Source organism: Hetaerina americana, unplaced genomic scaffold (assembly GCF_022747635.1).
Source record: "Hetaerina americana unplaced genomic scaffold, ioHetAmer1.1.p SCAF_9, whole genome shotgun sequence".
In the NCBI taxonomy this organism is placed as follows: domain Eukaryota; kingdom Metazoa; phylum Arthropoda; class Insecta; order Odonata; family Calopterygidae; genus Hetaerina; species Hetaerina americana.
In genome coordinates, this window is record NW_027287538.1 from 43,516,826 (window position 1) to 43,544,654 (window position 27,829).

At 38.3% G+C, this 27,829-nt stretch overlaps 1 protein-coding gene across 1 annotated transcript in view; it reads right to left on the reverse strand.

The window, feature by feature from the left end:
- The window catches only part of amon (prohormone processing protease amontillado), a 535,895-nt gene that overhangs the window by 330,241 nt on the left and 177,825 nt on the right, over positions 1-27,829 (reverse strand). The gene's annotated exons all lie outside the window — the stretch shown is intronic.

Genomic DNA, 27,829 nt, shown 5'->3' on the forward strand with positions numbered 1-27,829 from the left:
CCCGGTGAGACGTCTCTGTCGTGCCCTTCATCGGCATTTTACTGCACCACCCACCTCCGGCATGTCGTCCCCTTCACGTCAGGGAGGAACTGTGGGCTTTTCGTTTATTGCGGTCCTTTAAGGGAGCGAGCCTCGCGGCTATTTTGTCGTTACCCTCGAACGATCGCTGTAGCTTGAAAGAAGGGAACCTTGAGCACTCTGCGCGATTATCTTTTTCACCAAAACTCGCTCTTCTTGTTTTCTCGAGAAGACGTCTTCTTTCTCTGGCACCTCCGACAAGGCATGGTTTGGAATGGAATCACTTGTGTCCTAGAACCTCCGAATACATTCTGAAAGCCGAATATATTGACTAAAATACCAAAATCCATCGATTTATTCAAATATAGAAATGATTGCATGATGTGCGTAGGTAACTATGTGTGTTTACAAGTGTATGTGAACATGTGTAAACAAATATATACATATATCAAAATGCATGTATGGGCAAATACTTGGTGGAACGTATGTCTGGTGCCCTTGTGGCGGCTTGCGTTATATGGTGTAGATATAGTTGAAATACGTCGTCGATTAAGACTTGACCACGCGGAATCGTATTCTTCTTTAAAATAATTTTAGAGTTCAGAAATCAATAAACTGGAGTTGGAAACATGTTAGGGTTGCATGATTTAAAAGCTTATGCGGCAGATATGGTGATAAGCACTGATCATCTCGGGAGTGACCAGTGAAAAAATTTACATTTTTAGTCGGGTCGGTCTAAAAATTAGAGGCATGAATAATAATTGAGTGTATTAAATATCCTTTGGTTAAATCAATAATATTGTTTATAAAATTAGTGTTATAGTTTGGTACCGTTGGTTTTGACTAATTAGCACTTTCAGGTATCATTTAGAATTTGGAAACATTATGACTTGAAGTCGACTGCCAGAATTAAATCTATTTAGTGATCCTGAGTAAACGAAAGAAACCTGGCATTGTATTTTATTTGTTCTCCACGTAGATCAGTAAATAAGCGACCTGTTTAGCCTCCCACGAGGAAGAGGATAGGAAATGCTTCGTACTTTGTTAACTGATGTAGCGGCCTTCCAGCAATGCATAACTTCGAAACGGACCGACGCGAAGCGTCGCGTCGACGATACATATAATAATGAGTAAATTATTCAGTTATGTCAGTATGTTATGCCCAAACATAAAATATTCCAAATCATCAATTCAAACAAACACGTCAAATCGGGGTCGTGGTCGATTAATAATTTTGTAGTGGTAATGGCTACGAAGTTACTAAAATCTAATATAATTTTCTAGCATATAAAATCACGGATTATTGCTCTCTTACGATGCATTTATAATGGAAAAATGGATTGATTGAGGGAATTTTTAAGCAGAATTTCAACAACCAATAGATGAAAACTGGAAGACAATGAGCATTATCCATAATTTGGACGTTTTGAGGTAGAATAGCTTGCCGAATACATTAGCGGAGGGTAAGGTGCACACGGCAGCAATAGAGCGAAAGACTCACAGTTCGTTATATGAAACTGGCAATGAAATAAATGAAAGAGCAAAGAATATGAGCACTCGTAAAGTCTGCAAGTTATAACAGAGTCATTCTGGGAACCTCGTTAAGTCTGCCACAAGATTTTAAACCGCTGATGATGAACACCTATTTCCATAAACTGTGGCCTAAAAGCTTTATTTTAAGGGAAAATCAACAAAGGGAAAAGAGTAAAAGTAGAATAAAATGTGTAGAGCGTATGGGAATCAATTAGCAAAGCTCGATAAAAATAAAATAGTGCTATAAGTTTGTAACAAATGGAAGGTTAATATTAAATAAGAACTTTAGTTTATCGATGCCTTTGCATGGAAAACGCTGAAAATTTTAAAATATCATTCATTAATTGAACTTCAGTGACATAATTTGGATAAAGTGGAGAATTTTCAGACAATAATGAATGAATAGCTTTGATTATTGCCGAAAGAAATCTCGTAGCAGTGGAGAAATTCGCTTTAGAAGAGTAATGCAAATCATCGTAAAATTTCCATATCAAGGTTCGGTTTCATTCTTATAAAAAGGAATTTTGCTTCAAAAACTGTTTCTCAGAAACTATTATTTCCGTTATTTATAATGTAAATACATTTTTCTTAACCGTAATTTAGATTTTTCGGTTTTACTGGTTTTACAGTTGTGGTCAGAGTTTTGAGAGTTTAATTTAAACAAGATACACATTCATTTTAGTCTATCTGGTAGGTTATTACTGAACGACGTTACATATGGTCGGCTTAGTTCTCCGCTCAGTCCCTGGTGCAAGAGGGAATATAAGTTAAACAATGGAGTAATCAGTGAAACCAACCTGAAGCAAAAGCGAAAAGGGAAAAAAAGAAAAATCGCCAGGGAATGAAACTAAAATTTGAGTGCCTTCCAAGTCGCTTCATTATTGACAGCAATTCAATTCGGTGATGCGAAGCAGACCTCCGATTTTGTACCACTATATCGACCCAGAGTATTGTTTTAAAAAAATTATCGGCTCCGTTGGAACAATTATATTGGCTTTACTATTAAAGATCAGATGGAATTTCAAGGTCACCTTTCCATCCCAATGACGGGAGGGCGTGTGCCCGCCTGTGCTTATAACGTTCGACGGAAAATATTTATCGCCGTGCATCGCATGACCCGATCCACTTTGCGTGCGAGGGAAATGAATATTGCGTGCCACGAATCTGCCGACATTTTCCCCTTCGTCAGCAGATGAAACGCCTCATATTCCCCCGGCGCTCCGGTTGCCCTTGAGGGTAGTTTCATAAAGGCTTCGTCGGGGATCCTTTATTTTCTCTCTGCCCTCTGTCCCTTCTGGTTTCGCCTTGGGGACGGTCAAAATCGCCTCAGAAATTGAAATCGGTCCCAGAGAGGTTCCATGGCATCGTCGTGGCAAGTTCGCCCTTGGAACTTGAAGAGAATCCTCACACTCAGTCCACCCACGCCGTCGACCTCTCATCTGCAATTTTCCGATCTCCATCGCATCTTTTATTCCACATTTTTCGCCTCCTGGACAGATAGATTCCTCCCGTTGCCATGGCTGAAACGCGAATCTCAGTGTATTGGTGAATCAAAGCATCAAAATCCCATAAAATTTGAAAGAAGTATAGAAAACCGAACCGAAGAACGAAGTACAGGAAACCATTGAACGTAGTGAATATCTAACTGACGTGCTGATATTTCCATTCTTTATTTTTAAATGTGACGTCATCCGTCAGTTGATACATTCCAGTTTTATTTAGTAGGGCATAGAGTTCTTTGTGCTCATTTTGCGTGAGTTATTAATTCCCCATTTATAATAACGGGGGAATAATATGTCCTGTATGGTCTTGGATTAGTAAAGGCTTATTAACATTCCATATTGCCTCACATACGAGTACGACGATTGTATATTTTATCGCACGTGAATTTAAGAAATTTAACTACAACACCCAGAACAAAAGATATTTTAAGATGAATATGTATATAAATATAGGGGTTTGCTGGGAGAAATCCTATGGAGGCAGGAAAAGTGGCTGAAGGGGGTATTGACCGGCAGCGGGATGTTGAAGACTGTAATTGAGGGGAGAAAAGGGAGGGAGCAGGATACCGATGTTGGACGGGATGAAGGGAGGAAGAAAGTACTCAGAGCTGAAGAGGGACCTGATGTAGAGTAGGATGTTGTGTTTTGCTAGGGGTCACAAGTTATTTAATTAGTAATTATGTCAATCTAAAAACCTACCTTAACCGGTAGATTACCTAATAATAATAATATAAATATTATATATATATATATATATATATATATATATATATATATATATATATATATATCTTCGAAATGGAACGCTCTTCGGCGACGCACAAATTTATAAAAACACGGATGTAGATTTGTAGAATATAGAGACACATAGAAAGGACACTCACAATATGTGATTTGACGTTTCGACAGCACGGCTGTCGTCCTCAGAATTGCGTTCTCGGGGAAGAGCGGAGAGGATATGCGGGAGAGAGGTGGGGGAAGGAGAGGTAAAGGGACCAATAGGAAATGAACAAGGGGGTGTGGGGGATATGTAGGCAGCCATATGATGCATTCAGTGGGCTTGGTTCAGCCCGGGGGGTTTAAATGATTGGGCCACCCAGATATGCGCCATCTCGCGGGTTCTCACCTCTTATATATATATATATATATATATATATATATATATATATATATATATATATATATATATACATGTATATGTGTGTGAGGGTCGCGGTAGTCCAGGGGTAGAGCATTAGACTACTGACCGGAGGACCCGGGTTTGTTCCCCAGGTAAGCATCTATAGGCACTTGCAGCTCCACCCAAGCTATGTGATTTTTCGGGTACCAGATCTTCCTGGGAGACCACAATCGGCACAGGGAAAGGAACTGACCCCCCTACCCTGATAAGTGAATTTCACACGCCGTCGGGCTTAGTACTGGGTGAACTCTACCATCACCTACCAAACCGATCTTCGGGTTGATTACTGTGCTTATGGTTTTATACATATTTATATGCATGCCATATGATAAATATAACTTATCCCATATTAAGGTCGATAAGTTTTACTATTGATGCATAATTTCGGGCATAATCAATCTATATGAATTTCTATTTTAGTGATTTTTTTCTTGCGAGTGTGTATGCGGTGAGTGAGTGACTGACAGCGGGACAATGTCAGTGGTTGATTTCACAACCTGGCATTAACTATCCAAACTACTGGTTGATGAAGTTTTTTGATAAGGTATTGCAAGTTGTGCAATTCAAATGAATAATTTTCACGCTAAGTTCCTGATGGACTGAAAGTTTTAGTACGATATACATGATGATGACTTATACGACATGATGATGTCGAAAAACTTGCAAACTTCCCTTAACTGTCATAAATATGACCCGAGTATCGACACCTTGAGTCATTTCCTGGTCAATGATTCGAAATTCTAGTCGTAAATATTAGTGGTAGTATCGTGTTTTGTCTATTTCTTTTTCAATATGGGATATTGACACAAAGTAAAGCCTGAGATGATACGATTTGTGACGTATTCAAGTTTGAAATACTATTTTTCACATATGAAACAAACTGCTAGTAATGGTGGGGTCAAATTAAATTAAAGCTAGGTACGAGTGTAATGATGGCTACAGACTAGGCTACTTAGTGTATGAGGGTAATTTGAAAAGTTCTCGAAATGGTTTAGAAATAAACGATTTACCCCAGGGAAACTTTATTATTTTTCAAGGTAGTCTCCCTTTACACTTATACACTTCGTTCAGCGATGCTCCTATGTCTTGATCTCATCTCAAAAATTAGATTGCTTCAGACCTGCAGAATACCCATCTACTTCGGCTATTTTTTCTCCATTTGAAGAGAATCTCCGTCCAACCGAGGAAATTTTTGAGCTTGTAGAGGAGATGGAAATCTAATGGAGCTGAATCAGGCAAATAAAGCGGGTGCGGCAAAAAGTCGTGTCTTAGTTCACTTACATTTGCCATGGCAACAATATTTGTGTGTGTATGTGTACATTGTCTTGATGAAAGATGACTTTCTATTTTGCCAAACCTGGCTTTTTTTCGTGTATATTTTAATGTAGCTGGTCCACGAGGTTAGCGTAGAATTCTCCAGTAATTGTTTGACGAATAGCTAGATAATCAACCATCAGAATCCCGGAATCGCATCCCAGAAAACTGAATACATCACCTTTCCGTCCGACCGTAATGTCTTTGCTTTCTTTGGCGGTGGTGACTCTACATTTTTCCCTTCTTTGACTGCTGTTTTATCTCTGTGGTATAGTAGTTGACCCAAGTTTCCTCTGTGGTCACAAATCGGCGCAGAAAATCTTGTTGGTTGGTCCCTACGAGTCAAAAATTGTTCGGAAATTTCCATTATGATGCGTTTGTGATCCATATCCATCCACCCATTCATATCTAGCTGATAATTTTCTCATATGCATTTGAGAAACCGTTCAAAAATGTGATATGCCCGTGCATATGGCATTCCTACAGCTTCAGAGATTTTTCGCACTTCCGGTCGGCGATTCTCAATGACCATTTAATAAACTTTTGCAATAATTTTTGGGGTAGTGGCATATTTTGGCCGACCACTACGCCAATCAACATTTGAACCTCGTTTGTCCACTTGGCAACAATTGACTATGAAAAACCAGAGGTCCTCAGAGTGCTCTGATAGTCGGCATGAATTTACATTGTTTTCATAGGTTTCTTTTCGAAGTATTTAATCGCTGCTCGAATCCCAATGTTTTCCATCTTCACAAATCACTACACGGGAACAACTACAGAGAGGCGCCCGCACCAGAGATCTCTTCCCAGAGAACTAACGCGTAACGTGTTTACTCATAAAGGATTACCTTTTAATACGCGGGAAACTGGTTGCGCTAGCGCTGGCATCTGGTGCTGATTCCGATAAACTTTAAAACTACCCTCGTACTTTATCTTAGCAGCGTACTTTATATTATTATTGTTTTTTATTTCTTCATAATGCCAAAGAAAAGTGTGCTCCGGTCACCTTTTCTCCCCGAGAAATCGTCTAGAATAAAACACATTTTCAATGGACGGAGATCCAGGATCCCTTGACTCGATTTGACCGACCGGAATTTAGTTGTGCCTTCCTTCATTTTTTTGTCCCGCATCTAATTTTTCTGGTGAAATATTATTGACGGATTATCTTCCAGCCCAGTTGAGCTTAATGCTTTGGGTCAATTTGGGAACCAAATTGAATCCCTTCCGCTGGTCCCAATAATTTGTCTAGCTCACGTTAGACGACCCTAGACTAGACGAAGGGCGATGAAAAATTATTTTGATCGAAATACAATTTAATCGGGTATCTTCTCGATATTTTCCACTTCGTGAGAGAAGGGGGGGGAATTCGAATGAATTGGCTTGTTGAGTTTTGCCTGCGTGCTTACTACGACGACTTCGCCTCCCATGGACCAACTCTTCCCGTCCCACGGCACATGCAATTGCTGGTTGAATTGACCACCTTGCCCCGAGTACAAATCACTTTGAATCACCGAGCTTCCAGGCTCTATTGCGATCGCTGGGTAAAAGTAAATTCAGTTGATATTGCTAACAGGTGGCAATGAATGCTTACTAGAAAGTAGGAATGCTTTTGTGTAATTTCCATGATTGTCGATTAATCTACGAATGCAATCGTATTCCAAACTGGGAAAATTCAATATCAATGGCACAGTGGATGAAAAGCCATGCTCCTGGATTGAGAGGGACATATTACAAACTGCGATAGTGATTGAGGTGTGCGTGGAAGAGAACGCAAAAAAAACTATCAACATCCGGTCAAAGTTCATTAATGTGCTTTGTGCCGAGTGTATTCGGGCACCTTTGTGAACAATTCTCATCGCTGTGTACACTTTCATGTCACATCATTCTTACGATCCGAGGTATTCTCGCATGGATGATGTTTATTCATTACTTGGGAATCAGCATTGGCAGAATTTGAAAGAGCAATTAGGATATTATGCTGAATACCTTATCCCAAAAATAATTTCTTCAAGAGAAAAATTCTATCAGGAGCCTATTACATGTATTAACCCAATGTATACTTGAAAAAATATTAATGAAAATAGCCTGTCGTTGTGATTGTATTTGCGCAGTATTTGATGTCAATGTCGCGGAGGAGTATTTCCTGCGTGGATGTTTCTGAAAGAAGAAATTAATTAATAGTAAGTTTTTATGCCCCACACATTTAGGTGTACTCTAAGCGATGATCTAACCATAAAATGTGTTACTTTCTTTAGATAATCCTTTCAATTAGCAAAGAGAAATAATCTGCTCTTCACTAAGTGCCATTATATAAGCAATGACATTATCCTAATTAAAATTATTAACATTTCTCAAAGTTTTTCTGCATGACGCCTGAATTGACCGAGCACACGAAAAAGAAGCGCACAGCAAATAATGATCTAAATTTAAAAATAATGTTATGTTCTTACATAATGCTTGAAATAATAAGTAATTACGAAATTTATATTGGTTTTAATGAGTAGAAGAGAGGTTTCCCCACTATCCTGTGAACGATACTTTCAAGCGAGACCTTATTTGCGGTAATTAATTGCTATAACAGGAATGAAAGTGGAACGTTCAAAAAAACGTTTAAAAAAACATTAACGTAGGGTCTATTTGTTTGAGGATTCAAGATATATCATGCGCCAGGATCAAAGAAAATATTTTAAGAAATCGGTTCTGACACAGCAAGATGATAGTTAATCTGACACTGGCGGATCGTATAACTAACAATGAAGTTGCATGAAGGGAAAGAGTTGACAAGAGACACGGGTATAGACCTACGGGAAACATTTTGAGACACGTGGGATTTCTGAAGGGGAAAGGAGATAACAAGGATGAAATACTAAGAGGGACTGAATTCGGTCTATGGGTAACAAGCATAAGTTTTATACACTAATATAAAAAGAACGAGCTTTTTGCAAACTCGGAAATTCGGGTTTTTTGGGGTAATACATATAAATTTGATTAATTTTACACCGTTTTCGATTGAGAGATTTCCAGATAGATAAGTGCAATTGAGAGAATGGTGTCAAAATATTCTCTTCCTATTCTCCGACATGAATTTTCTAGCTATGGTACTTTCTACCACTAGGCAATCATATTACTCTCCGTTCTGCGAAGTGGTTACCACGTGCATCATCTGAGGGCTAACGAGTAAAAATGGTCTTGTCATATTTCCCATGTCCGCCAGTTAACACAGCTTGTTTGCAGAAGTGATCTCACCATATTTTTTTGTTTGCCTTGCCGTTTTTACGACAGTTAATCAACTTTACTGCGGCTTTTCGGAATCGTGGTCGGGAGACATACGCCTTCATAGTATCAAAGCTGCATGTATATGTAAGCGAGCACAGCAGTGAAGTGGTCGATCCTCCAATCAATGGAGAGGATTTCGACGCCTTCTGTTGCGGTTGGGTGCATATCCTTTCGCTTGGTCTTCCGGAAAATTCCAGATCGCCCTTTCAGAATGCGTAGCAGCAGTTCAATTATCGTGAATTAAGCGGGTTCAATTATTTGCTTGTCACGATACGGATAAATATTCCATCAGATGAAATGCGTTTTCAGTCAATTGGAATCGACCAAAAAAAAAAGCCCGATTTATGGCTTCCGACGAGTCAACATAACATTTGTTTTGTGATATAACTTATTTAACGGTTGAAACGAGAACGAGACCAGTAGGCATTGTCTCGTAAATAAATGAAAAAGAAAACAAAGTATTTCCGAAATAAATGGTTTGCTTTTGCAGCTGTCCAAAGGTATCGATGAGTCTCCAATATTTTTTAAACCATTAAACCAACTGTAATGCACGCGTACACGTACGAAACACATCATTCAAAAATTCTTGCAACTTTAACACTGATTTCGCACGAATTATTTTTAGATTTAAATAAAGTTGTTCCAGTAGTCATAAATATTGTTTTCTGCCTTCAATTTACAAAATTCATTTGCCAATTTAATGCGATAATTTATGAATGGTACTAAAATAATTCTTTAAAAGTGGTCATGAATTTCTATATGGAATAGAAACAATGTTTCGTTATTCTATGAAATAATTCCTATAAGTAAAGAAAATATTTTATGGTATGGTTGAATTAAACATGAGAATGGATTAATAATTGAGCATGAGAATATGTGCTGTATTCTACCGGGTTATCATATGTTTTTGATGGCCTTGATACTTAAAATTATTAAGTTCTTCGAAGTCATACTTATATGATAACAAATACCTTTTGACCCCACACTACATAATACTGTACAATAACTCACTCTTTACTTTGCATACCCGTACTTTCTGCTTTTCTTGATTTCACCAAATTTCCTATTCTTTTCCTCCCTTTACCTCGCTTTCCGTGAAATCTCCCGTCTAACACCGTCTTTAGTATTCCATTGTCTCTCAGCATCTCCTGCATCCACTTAATGCGTCTTCGAATTTATCCCAATAGCCGTCTATCTTCTCTTAACATGCCTAGAACAATGAATTTATTGAGGATAATCGTTAACTTTAAAAAATAATGAAATTATAACACCAGTTTTCATTATATTCAACAGATTCAGGCGAGATGTAGTGGAAGTTCGTCATTATGAGAAAAACAAATTTGTACTTTTCCACGGAAAATCTGTGGAAATTTGCAAATTTGTTTTTCTCATAACCAGTATTGATTACTTTAAAATTGGTATCAAATTATAACTAAGGCGTCTTAAACAATATTGAAAATACCAAAACTATGGCAAAATATTATTTGTAGCATTGTTTTTAATTGGTATAAAATCTAAGTTAGAACTTTTAATCACATGAGCACGATACCCGCGAATATAAGATAACTTCTTTACTAGGTTTCCACAAATTAAATCTGAATGGAACCTCGGCATACGCCCGAAAGGAAATGAAATTTAATATGCGGTTTTTCAACGGCGTTTCTCTTCCTACTTCGCATATAATCACCATCGACAACTCGCCTATCTAATTTCGCAAATTTAACGTTGATGGAAGAACAAATTTCGCTACTCTTTAGCATAGACATAACTAGATAATGATACGAGGCATTGCATTGAAGCGCGTTGTCCCGTCATATTTAGAGTTGCGGAGGAGGACAAATTGGTCGTGATCCTATATCATTCCCACCGGAAGCTTTCCTTCATTTTCAGTATCCATGAAAATATCCTACGGCGTGAGCTCAGTTTATATAGCTACCCGATATTCTCTCCCTTATTACGGCTGAAAAGCCTGCTTAACTCCTTATGCGAAACCTTTAACAAAACCTCGAATAATACATTCCAATAAAAAATTTATGTTTTTTCACTCGAATCCTAATGAGAAAGTAGCTTTGAAACGGTGAAATGTAGGGTAGGCGAAGGAAACCGTCAAACTTGGTTCGTTCGAATAAATAATCTTCTCGCCTCTGGCTCCAGACCTCGGTGGAAGAAGGAAAACTGTTGGGGAACGTGGCCCTTCTCTCAGGAAAAAAAATTCCTTAAGACTCCCTGCTACGGACGTGTCATTCAGCGTTGATTTTTTTTGGGGTCCAACTTTTTGAAGGTTCATAATGTCGAAAAATGACCGCATCTGTTTTGATATCTTGCAAACGCGCCAAACCATTCCGTCCCGACGTCTTTACGTGAACTGAGGAATCCGTAGAATAATAAAGCAGGGCTCAACCCCCACGCCACAATCCAGCGTCCTCCTCCTCCTTCCCCGAAACCCCATTTCTCCCCTGCCCCTCATTCCCTCTGGTCTCCCTCACCGCTCAACATCTCCGTCCCATCGCCTTTGGCATGGGGTTCCGCGGAAACCCAGGGACTCCGTCTGGAATGAATTGAGATTTCACGAGATGAGGACGCAAACGCGGCGACAGCTCATCTTCGTGGGAAAGGATGTATATAGTACACTGCTCGTTAATAGGAATACTTTCTTCGACGTCGATACTAGGACCAGATATGGATTTCAAGTTTACTTTCCGTCTTTTGATTTCTTTTAGCGCTTCTCATCATTATTATGGACAGTTCAGCCGTTTGGGCTGTTTTGAGTTAGCCATGACGACTAAAACATGTACATACATGCTTACCATGACCCTCAAATCACCGCAATAGCGTGTGGCAGGAAGGGTTAGGACATTAGCCTTTCATGTGTAAACATTCACTTATGAATAAATATAAGTCTTTGCGTATTTATAAACGCTCGCACGCTTACTTTATTTTATTTATTTATTTATTTATTCAGTATAAGTCCGAAAACAGCACATTCTGGCCTTTACATCGAACTATTAACAACGATAACAATGATCACATTTACAAACACCCAAGCCCTAGGTGGAGGAAAACTCACCCAGGCGGGAATCGAACCCGCGACCCTTGGAATGGCAGACGAGGGCGTTACCCCGCCGCCGCCGGGGTCGGTCACTCACACTTTAAAATTTTGCTTTTTAGATGTAGAAGGCGGTAGATGTTACATTTGGTTACACTGCGTCAGGACCATCTAAAATACTCAGTTATTTCTAATATCAGCAGATAACGTATTTTCCCTATATCAGAGGTTGGAAAATCTTTTTGAATATTACCCCTTGATCTATCTTCAATCATATTACCTTCCAGGCGTCACTACTTTCAACTACGTATGATCATACTACTTGGCTAAACGCTTATGCCTAGCGTAACAAGAGGTTGAAAAAACCAGTGGAAATATACAGTGATGCTACTGGGGAAAGGAATGCGTGATAAGCATGGGTTGTGCATCGCCATAATACAAAGACTATCTAGCTCTCTTTAGTGACCAATGCATCATACCCCTTTCAACATAAATTTGTTCACGTACACCAAATTTCCTATGATCTCTCTTCCCCGTCATCTTCCCTCCCAGTTCCCTGACTCACTGCTTCCACAACATCAGGTTCGATGCATGTTTCGAAGGATCCACATTCACGCCAATTCAATCGAAACAGATTGATCGGGCTTTCGTTTGGTTATAGAAATCCTTCCAAATGCCATGATTACATATTGAACATTGAAGCCATTCCCGTACGGCTCCCTCGCCTACCTCTATCTTTGAATCCTTGCTCACGTCTATCTCTCTTCCCAACTCACCTCTCGCCCCTTCGCAATCCTACCCCTAAAGTCTCCTCTCCGTCCCCACGTAACCCGTTCAGTATTATCCTCATAATAAGCGATGATAGGAACCATAAAAAATTCTAATGAAACTCTACGTTCCTTTTTTTATGTGTTCTGTTTTTTCTTTTGTGTGAGGCGCATAATAATTTCCCTAGCCTCCTGAAAGTTCCTTTTTGTAACATTTAGTGTATTTCAGCAAATCGTTTGACCATATACATATATTATTTCATTATTTAGCTGAGTATACTAGCTATCTCCCTTACATGCCGTCCTCGTGTATAGTTATCATCTCCATCCTTTTCAGTGATTATCCAAACTACCCCGGCTATCACCCCCATAACGCCCCAATGTCTCTTTCGTCCGCTTTCCCTGACACTCTCAAATTTTCCCACGAACCTCATCCATTCTTCGGGTCCTTCTCATTGTCCTGAGTAATATTTATTGCCGCAACGAGCGGCCTGCTATAATATTCGGTGGAACTTAGGCAATTGGTCGGAGGGTCCCAGGTTCAAATCCCGGATACCTTTGGGCATAGGGATAGGAGGAACTGGTCCTCCCTGCCTCAGGTATGAAAATTTCACGCCATTTAGGCCCGAGTTCGGGGTGACCTCCATGTAAACCCACTATCCTACATCTACATTCATATGTGTCTACACAATACCTAAAATATCGCCGCAAGGGTGTATGTCACGGAGTATAAGGGCATCAGTCTTTTACGAAAAAAAATCACTCATGCATAAGTAAAAATTATATCTTTCCTATAAAAACACGCACTTGCAGAATTTAAATACCTTATGAAGCGTCCCTCCTGGTTGCTGACTGTAGAAAGACCAAAGTTTAAAAACGATTTCAATTTAAAAAATCTTTCGACCGAGTCTGTTGACCTCGGGACATTTTTTTATTAATACCCAACTTTTCTGATAATTGATTTCAACATTCGACTACGGGCTAAGTTCTTTCCCATTTTGCTAACGTTTCGTAAGCAAATTGGAAAACACTAACCTAAAGCCGTACTCCGGGGTGGGAGGCTGGGTGAGGAGGGAGGGAAGGGTTGATAGGACTTCGTGGGGCGAAACCCTTGTTTACTCTCCTTGTCCGATCCCCTCCCCCCTCCATAACCGTCGTCTCTGCCTCCTTCTCCCTCTCGTCCACACCCACGCTCGCACATCTTTCTTGGCCGTGCGTACACCGCGAACTGCTTCGGCCCCATCTCCCGCAAAACCCTGCTTCCTCAGCTCCCCCATTCCTTTCCTTCGCCCCCACCCCACGGTTTCCTTGCCCACGCTCCAATCCCCTCCCACTTTTCACGGCCCACGTGTTTTCTTTTTATCCGAGGAACGAGGAATGGCAAATGAAGTTCCCATGACGCCCTGTCTCACGAGATAACTCGTGTGAGATTTGACGGCGTCGAAATGGAAATGGTCGTCCGAGGGCACGAGATAAGGGGGTGAGAAAATGAGATGAAGGGCATAGGGGTAGGACAGGTTGCTGAAGAGTAAGAAATTAGGGTGTAGACACAAATATTCAAGTACGATTATGTGCTTATGTATACTATGAATATATATATATATATATATTTATACATAAATATCTGTGTATATCGGCTAGCCAAGCCGATGCTCTTAACCACATGAGCAATCAGCGAAATTTGCGGGGGTTTGTGCAACCTACTGCCCCGATTCTTTGGTCAGGAGGCCAGTATATCTACAGTATATCCATGTCTAGAGGAGAGGTGGAGCAGTAATATATACAGTATATATATATATATATATATAATATATATATATATATATAATATTATATATATATATATATATATATATATATATATATATATATATACAAATGATTTAGAGTAGGATGTTGTGTTTTGCTAGGGGCCACAAATTATTTTATTTAGTAATTATGCCCATCCAAAAAACTACCTTAACCGGTAGATTACCTAATAATATATATATATATATATATATATATATATGTATGTGTGTCTATATTGTTTGTGCTCTCCAATTATATATGTATATGTATATATATATATATATATATATATATATATATATATATATATATATATATATATATATATATAATTGGACTGCACAAACAATATAGACACACATAAAAAGATCATTCACACGTTATTTCTTGATCATTTCGACGGAATTCCGCTCCGTCTTCATCGGAAGATAGAATGATCAAGAAATAACGTTTGAGTGATCTTTTTATGTGTGTCTATATTGTTTGTGCTGTCCAATTCACTATTCGGCACTTTCGTGTTACGTCAACGAATATATATATATATATATATATATATATATTATATATATATATATATATATATATATATATATATATTAATTTGCGGATTGCTACTTTAAACGCAGGTACAAAACAGTGCATTGCAATGTTTGCAGGTACAAACGTCCATATTCTGAAATTAGGATGGAGGTCCAGAATTCACCGAACATTTTTTTTGTGTTTTTGTGCTTCATGTGACTTTCTACCGAATATGTCTAAATTTGATGGAGAAGTAGCTACTTCTGCGTCAAATTTGTGATTTTTTTTACCAACACACCTACACATGTGCAGGCATACAAAAAGGGGCATATTTTTGTCGTGGGACGTCAATTGATAGGAATGGGGTGAATCTAGTGAATTTATTTCTCTCCTTGGCAATAGGGGCTGTGACATTTACGTACCTCTGAAGTCCCTAACATTGTTTCATCCCTCGCAATATTTTCTACGCTGTCAAAACAGTGCATCCCCAAGAGCTGTTCAAAAGGTTTGTTAGTGTGTCCTAAAGCTTTGAGTGAGTTCGAGTACAATGCTAGTAATTGTTTTTTTTAATTTTTAGATATCAGGACATGATGAATTACAAAATTTCAGAGACATTTACCCTGCCAGGGTCGGGTATTGTGAGAATTCACTGCGCTCTGAGAGGCAGCTTAATTTTTAGGCCACGATATTTTTCTGCATGATATTTTTCTTTCGCGTCATGTTTGGTATTTTGGGGTAATGATAATCAAAGTTGAAAACAGCTTGTGACACATCCTTTAATTTTTTACCCTTCAATTATATAGTTTTATTTTCTTTTAGGTTTGAATACTAATTATTGATTCTCGTCAGATTTCGGAAAGTGTTGGATCCATATCTGAGTGATGATTTCGCATATTATCAATTAATTTAGGCTCATAATGACCTTAATATAATAACAGAGTAAACATATATACTTCTGCGTTGTCGAGAAGTGATTCAAAAGCTTCTTTTACATTTTGCGATGAAACTGATTTTAATATTCTTAAATATTCTATGTCTTCGACTCTTCCTCCTGTTACGTTTTTCTGGGATACGCGGCACAGGACATGGCTGTGGGGCATCAAACATCTCGAAGGAATATGCCAGTTTGAAATACTTATTTTTCTCCCTATTGATGCATAATGCGCTTCTCTGTTTTACAATTTTCTCATTGCTTGTTAAAAAACTCTATAAAGAGAAGTTTGTGATGTTATTTTTGTTGAGTGTTCCTCTGTTCCTGTGATATTCTCTTCATTGAACATATTTCCCGTATTTTATCATTAATAATTTATCTCTTTAATTAAGTGCTCTTTCATTCTTAAAAATCTCCATGGAAATAATCATCTCAGTTTTAACGTAAAACTTTCATTAACAGTGGAGGATTATAGAGATCGATAATACTAGTGCAATCTTATATCAAGATTTATTTAAGAAATTTTTTAAATCATGAACCCAAAACTAATTCATAGCGGCTTATTTTCATCGCGGTGTTTCTCTGGAATATGGGAACGAAACGAAGAGAATGAAACTCAATGATTGCTTTCACGAGAAAATTTCCTTTAAATGAGAGTTAATTTAATCCCTGTCTCATTAAAAGATTCCTGCCTGATATAATATTGACGTAGATCTTGCTGTTCTAGTGAAACAAGCATTTTTAAGTGTTTATTTTCAATACTTACATTCAACTCAACTGTTTTACAAATCATTATCTATGAAGTGGTAGTAGTAGCAAAATTATAATGAAAGTCATTAATCATTTATATATAAACTTCTTATGGGACAACGATGCATAGCTGTGATCCACTCTTTTATAACTATAATTTTGAATTAACTAAACGGACTGTAATATAAACTAAATAGTTTCAGGTTTCACTTCGTGGAAGTTGTATGTATTCATAATATTGGGAGGCGCGCACAAAGTTTTCTTCTAAAAAATCTGTCAAAAAGTTCGTTCCTCTCAATGTTAGGAACGATAGTTTGGCTGACTTGGGCATGAATCTTTAAAAGATATTTTTTCTAACCGAGCGCTCTTGGCTTCCCACAGAGACTTCAGAAACCTCGATAAGCTACAGGATCATGTAACGTATAAGGTGCCTTCAAGTTTTAAGGTCTCCCAATTATTTCACGAGATGGAGGCAGGATTTGGTTGAGCTTCAAATTCGCGGGTGGTCTCTATAAATGTACTCGACAAAATTTACATTGCAGCACCGCACAGAGCAAAGGGGTTAATAGAGCTTCCGGTGGAGTGAGAAGCATTTCGAGACTTCAAATGGTATCTTGGTGTTCAAGAACAGCATGTTATCATCTGTTGTATCCAGATGCGTAGTTAAAAAGCTACATGAATTCATCGTAAATTGATTGAGACATACGATGTGATGGTGCTATGGATACGTGCATGAAATGTACGTTGGTGAGTGCGTGACAGTTCAATGAAGGTTGAAAGTTGTGTGACAACAAACCCAAGAAACCTCGGTTAAAACAGCTGGTTTGTCCAGTGGGTCAAAAGGATGCCAAACAGAACTGTTCTCGGAAACCATGAAATCATAGCGTCGAGGCTGTGAAATATTTTACGTCTGCAGCAAGATTATGACAGGAAGAAATAGAAGGCTCAACTTCAGAGACGGAAGAAGGTAAAGTTAAATGTTTAAATTTGAGGGCAAAAACTGGAGCAGGTGGAACAGTTCACTTATCTTGAAAATGTTTCAGGCCAAGATAACCGAGATGTAATACTATACGGATATGAGAAGAAACACAAAGCTAGGTAAAGAAGCTTTCAGAAGAAGTTGATGACAGAAACATCGAATAAAAATATTTACTAATGGACAGTGAAAACTTAATGTGGAGCGTGAATTTGTAGCCGGAAAAGTTGGTCTTTGAGCCAAGATGATAGAATTAGATTAGAGGTTTTTAGTACTAGGCATGGGGGGGGGGAGAGGATTCCTGGGGGAAATCAAGAGAGGTGGATGCAGACAATTTTGATTGGGGGTGGATTGTAGAACACTGATAGAGGGGAGAACGGAGAACGTAAGACAAGGAGGAAGTGGAGTAAAAGGATAGGCGTGTCGGATGCAATTAAGGGAGGAAAGAAGTGAGATGTCAGGTTGTGACTATGCTAAGAATTAAGTTGGTGTCATAATCTACCTTAATTGATATACTGCCAAATGATACTCTAGAATGTATGTTTCGTGTTCAAATTTTGCTACACGAATTGGGCTACATCTGTTAATGGTTATTGAATTCGTCCGGACGGTAATTACACCATTTTAACTCGTAAAGAAATGTGTTATGTCGTGCGTTTGTGATTTATGGAAAAATTGAAATGCTCACCTTTTGTGAAATACTGTCTTTAATGAGTTTCTTGAATGCAAGGAACCTTAAACCGGCTGCAAATTGTCATCGATCTTGTAAGGTTTTTGTGGACATGCAATGAATGATTCATTGATACGGAGGCGGGTCTGACTGTTTAGGTTAGACGACGAAATGTCCGCGGTGACTATTGGTGAGGGCGACCGTTTTTACTGAGGGAACATTCAATTCGACTTAATATATCCTAATGCTTTTCGACTGGCAATAATGCGACCGTCCATCCTTTTCAGCCCAGACCACTTACCATCCAATTTTCATGCATTCTCTAACGTGAAAACGTTTCCTTGCTGGCGTATGGTTCCCCCATGACAATAAGATCAGACAAGGTGTCATAGCATGTGGCTTTTGTCTTAAACGTCATATTACAACGATGCAAGGATTTGATACCTCGCACGAGTGCGATATCACTACCGTTGTGAAAGAGATTGACTGCGAATATTATGTTGCTGTCCTTCAAACTAATCATTCCTAAACCGAACATATCGCGACTCCTGGGGATACCGCGAATCATCTGAGCTAGCAGGCAAGATATACGGAAATTGTCGTAAATTTAGCACATCGCTTAGGAAATACATAGCTTATGAGCAAACACTTGTTTTTCCTAATAGCCCATTATATTCTTTATAACCCACGTATCTTACATTTTGCGGCGGATTCCACGGAGTCAGCAACTTTTGATGGGCCCAAAATTTCGTGATGGAATATCTCGACATTCACCGAGGGCGTTCTGGGCATTCCCTCGGGATTATTTAAAAAAAGAGCCGACATTATATGAGTCCTCCACGTCACCTGGATGGAAACAAATAGTCAGCAAAGCCAAAGGCGCTCAATAATCCATGATTTCCGCTCGTCTAAATCCTGCACTCCCGCGTAAAAGATCCCTCAAAATACCCTAGTTGCCGGTTGAGGAGGAGGCAAATATTGCGGGATGACGGGAGAGGGGTGGAGACAAAAGAAATGGGTAGGGGAGAGATTTTGGCGGCCTAGGGATGAAGATGGGGGGGGTAAGGGGGCGAATGGTGAGGGTGGACGCCTGGGCGTTAGGTTATGCGGTGCAGGGGGAGGTTGCTGCGGGACTCTGCCCTGGTGATCGATTGTGAGCCATTCCTTTGTGGGAGGGAAAGAAAGCCGAGCCCTAAGCTTTGCGGCGGGGACTGGAAAGAAGAAAAAAATAGTCGTTACTCCCCGAATCTAAAATAAGGCAGAAAAAGGGGAATAATAACAACGGTGGCCTAAAGGTGTCCATCTATATTCAGACAATGGCGTCCGTTGGATGCCGTCCTTTCAGCAACCTTGGTTATTCGTATCACCATGGCAACCTCACCTTTACGATATGCGCCATTGCAACTCGGTATGGGAGTGTATTGACTGAAAACGATGATCATTGCATTCCGTCATTTTTTACATGGAATGATGGCAATCATAAGGCGATATCTATTTATCATCCTAAAAGAATGTCGTAATTTTCATCAATAGTAATTCCCTGTTAAGGAGGTTCTTCGGTCATTATGCGAGTCGTTTGTCTATAAAAATAATGTCACATTCAAGGCATGGAGAAGAAGTTTGCAAAAAAATTTTCTACGATGAAAGAAAAAGATATTTAAAACTGCAATAGCTTTACTGATTTTGTTCGTTGTATGATCATTGAGTTATTAATTATTTTTTTAGGGCACGTACGTAAATGCAGCGCAAGTCTTAGTACAGTTGTGATATCGAATTACGTTCGATTGAAATATGACATTTAAAATGTAATTTCGAACTAAATATGTTTAAATTAGGTAAGCCAATCCATCCTGTGGCTATTTATTTTTCATTTTCATATTCCGCTCCAATAGTGTAACCAACCTTTTACGTTACGGTTTGTGGTTTTGTTTACTAACATAAGCAAGATGGCCAGTTAAAATAGTGATAACAGTGCAAAATTTAGTGATAACAGCGCTACTAAGCTTGGAGTTATCCAATTTTTAAATGTTGTTAAACTATTTTCGGTATAATTGACTATATATATATATATATATATATATATATATATATATATATATCGCAGACTTCCAGCTATTTGTGCGTATTTAGTCTTCTTAATTAGTTTAATGATATTTCTGTAAGTATCATGGATATTATATTTTAATCGGTAGAAATAATTATATTTTTTAACTGTTCATCCATAAGAATCCATACAAAAGAGGTTATTTTCAATGGCAAGTATTTAATCTCCAAGTTTGATGAAACTAATGTATAACTGTGATGACGGATGGATGGATTGTAAGGCGGTTCGCCTTAAGGTGTAGGCTATGGACGGCCCTCGAATGTTGTTAAATGTATTCGTGAATTTACCTACGCCTCTTTCTAGACAAACTCTAGCTTGAACTGCATTACCTCATTCCTCCATTCTTTGTGCCTTAAACACCAATTTTATCCAAATGTTCCGTTCTCCAACCTATGCCTTCCTTTCTCACGAGTACCTAAGATTCTACCCTTGGTAACATACGACTAGTACTATCTCCTCCTCCTATTGTGTTCGCCTTTGTTGAATTTAAACCAGAAACGTTTTCTCTCCCCATGTATTTTGCGAGGCTTTACCGTTGTATCTCCAATCTATCATTCAACGTATTTTTTCGCTCTTTGTCATGCCAAAATCTCGCACTCAAGTCTTTAGCGCACTCTCTCCCCTTTCCCTCAAGATAAGGTTTTGGAACCGACGCTCCACGCTCAATTTTTATGCTCTTTGGTAATATTGCCTCTATGTCTTTGCTCAAGGATAAAATATAATATCGATTAAAAATAAAAATCAATCTAAATCACCATGCATTTCGACGGCGAAATTTATTGCCGGCTATCTCGTCTTTGATTTCGAGATATAACTTCCTCTTTTTCTCTAAGAGAGGGGTATGTTATCCAGCTTTAAACCGAGGTGACGTACTTAGCTGTTGTTTAACTTAATTTTCTAATTGTCATTAATTTTAGCCATTTCTTACACTCTCTTTATGAGCTCCGTCATCAAATTATGTTTACCTGCTTGCCTATAGTGGCGTTCTCATCTTAATGCCATGTTCATTTAAGATTTAATGGTAAAGTTCACGGTATCATTTGTTGTTACACGGCGTTTGTTAAGAGTCTATATTTACAATTGAACATTTTGACGAGGAACAAGATGACCATTCGAATCTGGCTAAATCGATGTGTGAAAGTTGGAGCTCATTATATGAAAATAAATAATTCAATGGAATGGCATCAAAAGCTTTCTAGTTTTTACATTTCCAAAAGAAGAAGCGCATGAGATTAATAAAAATATATATTTAAGAATTGATATCCGCTAGTTAATTCACTGTAAATGATATCTTAATTGAAGTTGTGAAAATTATGCCCGTCATAATCATTAAATATTTGTATTTTCAGGTATTTTCAATAAGTGCACAATGGATTACCTTCGTTTTTTTATTATTTAAGTCTTTTTTATCAATTTGTTCGCTCTAATTTCTGCGTCATTCAAGTTGGAGAGAATATTAATGTTCAGCCGGATCAAGAGTTTTGAAATTATCAACGTTATATTTGATCATGCGTTGAAGCTTATGCAAATAGCATGCTGTTTTGGTCTTCATAGTTTTTAACACATATTTATGGTTCTCAAATGGATGCACACTTTAATTTATATAATTAAACATCAATAATTATAATTAAAGGAAAAATTAGTTCTAAATTTAACCTGAAAACATGCAGTAGCCATATGCACCGAATATTTTGATTTATTACTTTTTACTTATTCATATTCGCTCATTCACTCCAATCACCGAAGTTCATATTTACGAGTGCGTCATTTAGCGCGACTGCTAGGCACAGTTACGTTTTTATCATACAATAGTTTAAGTTTATGTTGATACAACTTTTAAATAAATAGAATAATGCATATTAATGGATATAAATATTTTAACATCTATTGATATTAATAAAAAAAAGTTTAATCAAAAGATTTATCTATTACTAATAATTGCCGACGAGTAACGGGCTACATTTAATTTTACCCGAAATGTTTAACTTGTAATTATGAATGTCTACAACAAAGGATAAGCTTGCATAATTAAATAAACCAAAGGCTGGAGTTACGCTTAAAATATCGTCGAGGGTTTGAGTCAACTACAGAACCTTTTATTAGCTGATGCAAATTTCAAAAATTAATTCTATTTGTTATGACGATTAGTTTTTATTTTAAATATTTAAATTAAAGACTTAATCAAACCTTTGAATTACTGTTTATATGATTATATGCTCTTGAAATTAAATATTTACTTCAAAAATATCCTTTTTTATGTTATAAATATACGTTATTCATCCAAATCAATCATTTTACTTCCCAATCTCGAGTGGTTTGTAAACTCTTCGACCAATACTTTATCATGTTACAGGGATTGATTTGTAAAATTAGTCAATCTGCCGAATTTTTATTATTCAAATGACATTTACAAGCAAGTGACAGAGAAATGTTTGTTTAATGCGTATAGGAGAAGTTGTAATCAACCAAATAAAACCAAAGGATTATTAAAAATTAATACATTCCAAGTTGCTTCGCTGAATCTCTCTTTGTGGATTGAAGTATTATCAGGTAATTTAACGGTGTTCGGCATCGCAGTTGTGCGTACGTCATGAGATGTGCGTGCATCTTATGATGACGCTTAGGTTGTCCAAATGCACCAATCATTAGATTTACGCTATGGCATGCCCTCTTGTAGCAGATAGATGTTGGGAGCTTCGAAATATCTTCCTCAGATTTAAGGAAGTGTTTATTTTGTACCTTCACTGCCTGAAAAATTATGTTTGTCACTTTCTCAGGCTATGAGGCTTAGGAAATGATTAAAAAGGAAACATTATTGTGTAGAATTAGTTGTGATTCTTATCCTAATTTTGATATCACCTAGCGTGCAACCTTAATTCTTCTGTAAAACTTTACGTGGCACATTTAATTGTCACCCGATAAATATTGGTCTGATCGTTAGGACTTTTTACCAGATAAAGAAAATACCTTAATGATTCAAGCATTATGAAAAACAAAAGAAACATACCCTCACTGTAGTTCTAGCCAAGCGTTGTATTTGGGAGTGGACTCACCTGTAAAAATAATGAAAGATCAAATTAAAATTTTGGTATACTTCAACATTTCTACAATTATGGTCAATAAGAATCATGGGAATTTTTTGGTTTTATTTCTTAGCGTTCCGTCTCTGAAAAGTATACTATTCAATGAGTTTGAACCGGACTTTCTTCAGTAACTTGTTGATCTATAAAGAACTTTCGATATGACAAACATGTTTTTATTCTGAACATACAGACAACACGGATTGATGCGGTTATCAGTATGCTTAAGTTTCAGTGTTGCTAATGCGAATTAACATAATTCCGAATCGATGGGCTTCTTAGATCGTGTGAACATTGTACCTGCACTGCACAACATAGACTATGTTTGAGCTGCCTTTTGGATCCGCGATCTTAAGGCAGCTATCTCGGCAAATAAGCTTTTCACACATCTGTCCACAGTCAGACCTGCCAGGCGAAAATATCAAGGGTGATATTTTCCCAAAGGCTGTTGGGATGACGAGATATAGGATGATAATGACTGACCTCGTTAAATGCGAACGTTGATTCTTTCATATTTAAAACCTGAATCGAGTTTAAAATGAATCATTGTTTTATATTCATGAGCAATTAAGTTTCCTTGGTGAATTTGTACCGCTGGGTGCTGAACGCGAGCGAAACTGAACAATTAAAAGTTTTCCTGAATTAAATTACTTGTTTTTATGTTGGTGCACATTTTTCAAGCTTTCATTGTACCGTTTCAAAGGCAGTTTTAAGATACTTTCGCTAATGATCCTATTTTAATCCCTCAAATTAACATTTTAAATCGGGTCGGCCGGATTAGTCGGGTGGGTGGCACGCGCGCCTGCCAACAAAGAGTTGACGGATTCGTGTTCTGCCTCGGTCATAGCTTTCAACTTTGTTTTGGTCCCAGGGAGACCTGATGACAATCTAGGAATGGGTAATCAGGATCCCGGGGGGATACAAGGTCTGAGGGGTCTCCAAGAAGTCCAAGAAAAATTTCACTTTTTTGGAATTGACTTGAAAATATTGAGGTTACATTGATAATAACGTGAAATTTATAAGAGCTGGCATTAAAAATGTTAAGTTTCTTTCGCCGTGTTGCGAAGCGACCGGAAAATAAGACCCAGAAGAGTACTTTGGGGCTCAAAGATGCCCTATTGTCAACGTTATTCAGCGAGCATAGTTTCAGTTAAAGGTGATCAAAAAGTTTAATTAACATAATTTTTGTGCAAACATTAAATTTAATGTCACATTGCGAGCTTAATGTGTGATGCGAACGTGATTTATGTTCCATGGATTCGACGCCTGCATGCATATTTGACCGTTGATAGGTCATGAAGTTTAATTAACGCAACATTACATCATTAAATGGGCCACTACCGAGAGTATTTCGAAGTTTTGGAAGTACTTCTCACCTCAAGTCTACTTTCATTTAGCTATGAATGCATTTCCCATAAGTATGACCTCTAATCTAGCCGGTTTTACGATGAAAAGACCCTGGTAATGGATATTTTTCAAATGAGTATCCTAGGAAATGTACCCGAAGGTTAGATCCATTATTTATCTGACCGTTTTTAATGATAGAAGTTGAAACCAAATTCTTAGCATTCAGGCGATGTTTTCGGACGAGATCCGATAGGACGCTGTTTTCTCTCAAATAATTCCCTAATGACGGCGCAAAGAGTAAAATAAATCCTTCATGGCAATAATTAGAATAACATTCACCTTGACGTATGTCAAGCGGAAAATTTTGGAAGCAAATAGAATTTGATCCCCAATCACCGACTACGCTCCCATTTGGAGTGTTGGGTGGGGGAGAAGCCCCGTACCCTCTCATTACACTTTAGCTTCCTAGTATGGGCCCCCACAGCCCAATTCACCCACAAGAACGTACGTCACACTGAGCTGATTAGCCTCGCTTCCCACCCCAGCCCGTTCGCGTTAAATAACGGTCCATCGATTTTCTCTTCGCTTCATTATTGCCTCGAATTAATCAGGAAGGGGAGGGGGAGAGAGATATGCGTGGAGGGAGGTATGAGGAGGGTACCACATCTCACTATTTTCCATTTCTTCCCCTCCTTTTCCACCTCTATATCCTCCCCACTCCCCCAGTCTCCCTCACCAACATCACTCTCGACGCACTGTTTTTCTACCCCCCCTCCATTTACCTCTTTTTATTATTTTGTCCCGCTCACCGTCGGAGGACGTGACGGTATCTAACGGTCGAAAAATGCCATCCGTATATTCATTATGACGCTGCGGGAGTCAAAAAATGCACCATTACGGCTCTTTTCGTGTAAAATATCGTGTCGTTGTGGAGAGGGTGTGTGTGTGAGTGGGTGGGTGGCTTGAATGTGCCCGTCGGTCCATTAACCTATCCGGAATGGGCACTCAACGGGGGTGGGGACAATATGGGCGCGTGACCCGTTTGTTGTTCGATTTTCGTGCGTGCATGAAAAGAAGTGATAAGTTATTGTGTTATGGTATCGTGTTTTGCATTGTCCATGGGATTAGTTACCTCGGTGAGATAATACGATGTTGAATTAACCGTTTGGAAAACCTAAATAAAAAAATATACCGGTGTTACCCATTGATTTTGCGTACGAGCTAACGCTATAATGCGGCAACTGCCGGTAATGTGTCTATGCTCGTAAAATATCTTTAAAAGATAATATTGACATTCCCAATCGCGAGGCGAAAATTAGTGGAGAATAAACACGTAGAGAGAATGGCTTTTTTTTGACATCGATAACCCTATTTTGGCCCATGTTTGGTAGGCTAGTTGGCTCTACATTTGCTTCATTTGTTATAGTAGACTGGTCTTCTTTACAGTTCTCTGGCGATGGCTTCACGTATAATATGGCTAATATTATCCCCATTCCTGAGGTGGCCAACCCCCCCCCCTCCCGAGCGAAGGCGGGACCTTATGATATTGGGGCCCATAGCCTTTCGTTAGGAAAAAAATACTGACCAAAATCATCTCCACAAATATTTAATTATATAATCGCTCAGGGTGATATCATTGGCCCCCTTTTGGAATGTTATCACGATGAAGGACACTTGTTGGTATTTCCACGTAGAATTTTATTTATCACGACCTCGGGTCCCCTGTTGGTCGGAGCTCTTTTGGTTCAAATTTGAGAGATTTTGGACTCATCAAATATTTGTTTTATTGAATGTAACATTTTTTGCCAGCATATTTTACAATAAAATCGAAATTCCTCTGATGTCTTCTATGTAGATGCTGCACCGTTACGAAACTTTGGTCGTTCTAAATAATATGATTAGAGCAAAACCTTGCGAGTTCCTTTTGTAGAAACACGTATATATGTGCTGGGATCATAACGATTTCGAGCTCAGCCTCTGTGGCCGACGTAAGAGGAGAATCAGAGTTGATTCGTGTGTCACCAGGGGGGGACTAATCTCCTCTTCCTGGTACAACTCCTGCCATTCAAGCATTTAACTAATAGAGACCTAAGCCTCATCTTCAACGGAAGTTCCCAGGCGCCAAGGTCACATTTCTCTCGCGACAAAATCTATGTATCACGCAACGTTTGAAGAACTCGAAAAAACTTTATTCCTGGTAGCAATGCTTAAATCGCTATCAAGGAATCGCTATAAAGCAAGATTTAATTGCAAATATTTCATTTTAGATATTATTTAGTTGATAGCGTGATACACAGACATTGTTGAGAGAAAAACGTGACCTTGTCACCTGAGGACTTATGCTGAAGCTGAGGCTTTGGCCTTTATTAGTTTAAAGCTTGAATGACACTTACTTCGAGCATTAAATAAATAAAAGCTCCCTCATATTGATGCTAAAGTAGGTTAGAAGTTCATCCTAGGATCCATACTACGTTAGCACAAGTCCGTGTACATATGAGGACGGTACCGAATGCTTTACATCAGGTAAACATATCCTGACGACCTTCAGAGTAAATAGTGTGTTACTTTGGCACCCGTTACAAATGAATATCACCATTTAACACCACGCGCGAAATGAAATGAGCTTTCATGTAACGTCGAAGCAATTTGCAACGACAAATTTGCCTGCAATGTCAACAGCTAAGATATTGTGTTAGGGAGGTGGGGACTTTGGCCTTGGTAATTAGGGTTGCCTCTACATATTTTGTCTAATGCACCAAGGAAATGGGTCAACAAGTTTATCACGAAGCACTCCGTTAGATTGAAACGTAATATTAGTAAGCCACACGTTTGCTCTAGTTTAATCACAAATATTTTAACACTTTGCTTTATTTTCAGTTAACTAATGGATTATTTGGGAATATTTTATCATATAATAAAGTAATAAAGTCGTTTTTTTGGCAAAAGTCTCCGGCAAATATATGAATTTTCCACTATATTATTAGTTTTATTCTCGGCATCGTTGAAAAAATACTCTAAAGCTAAA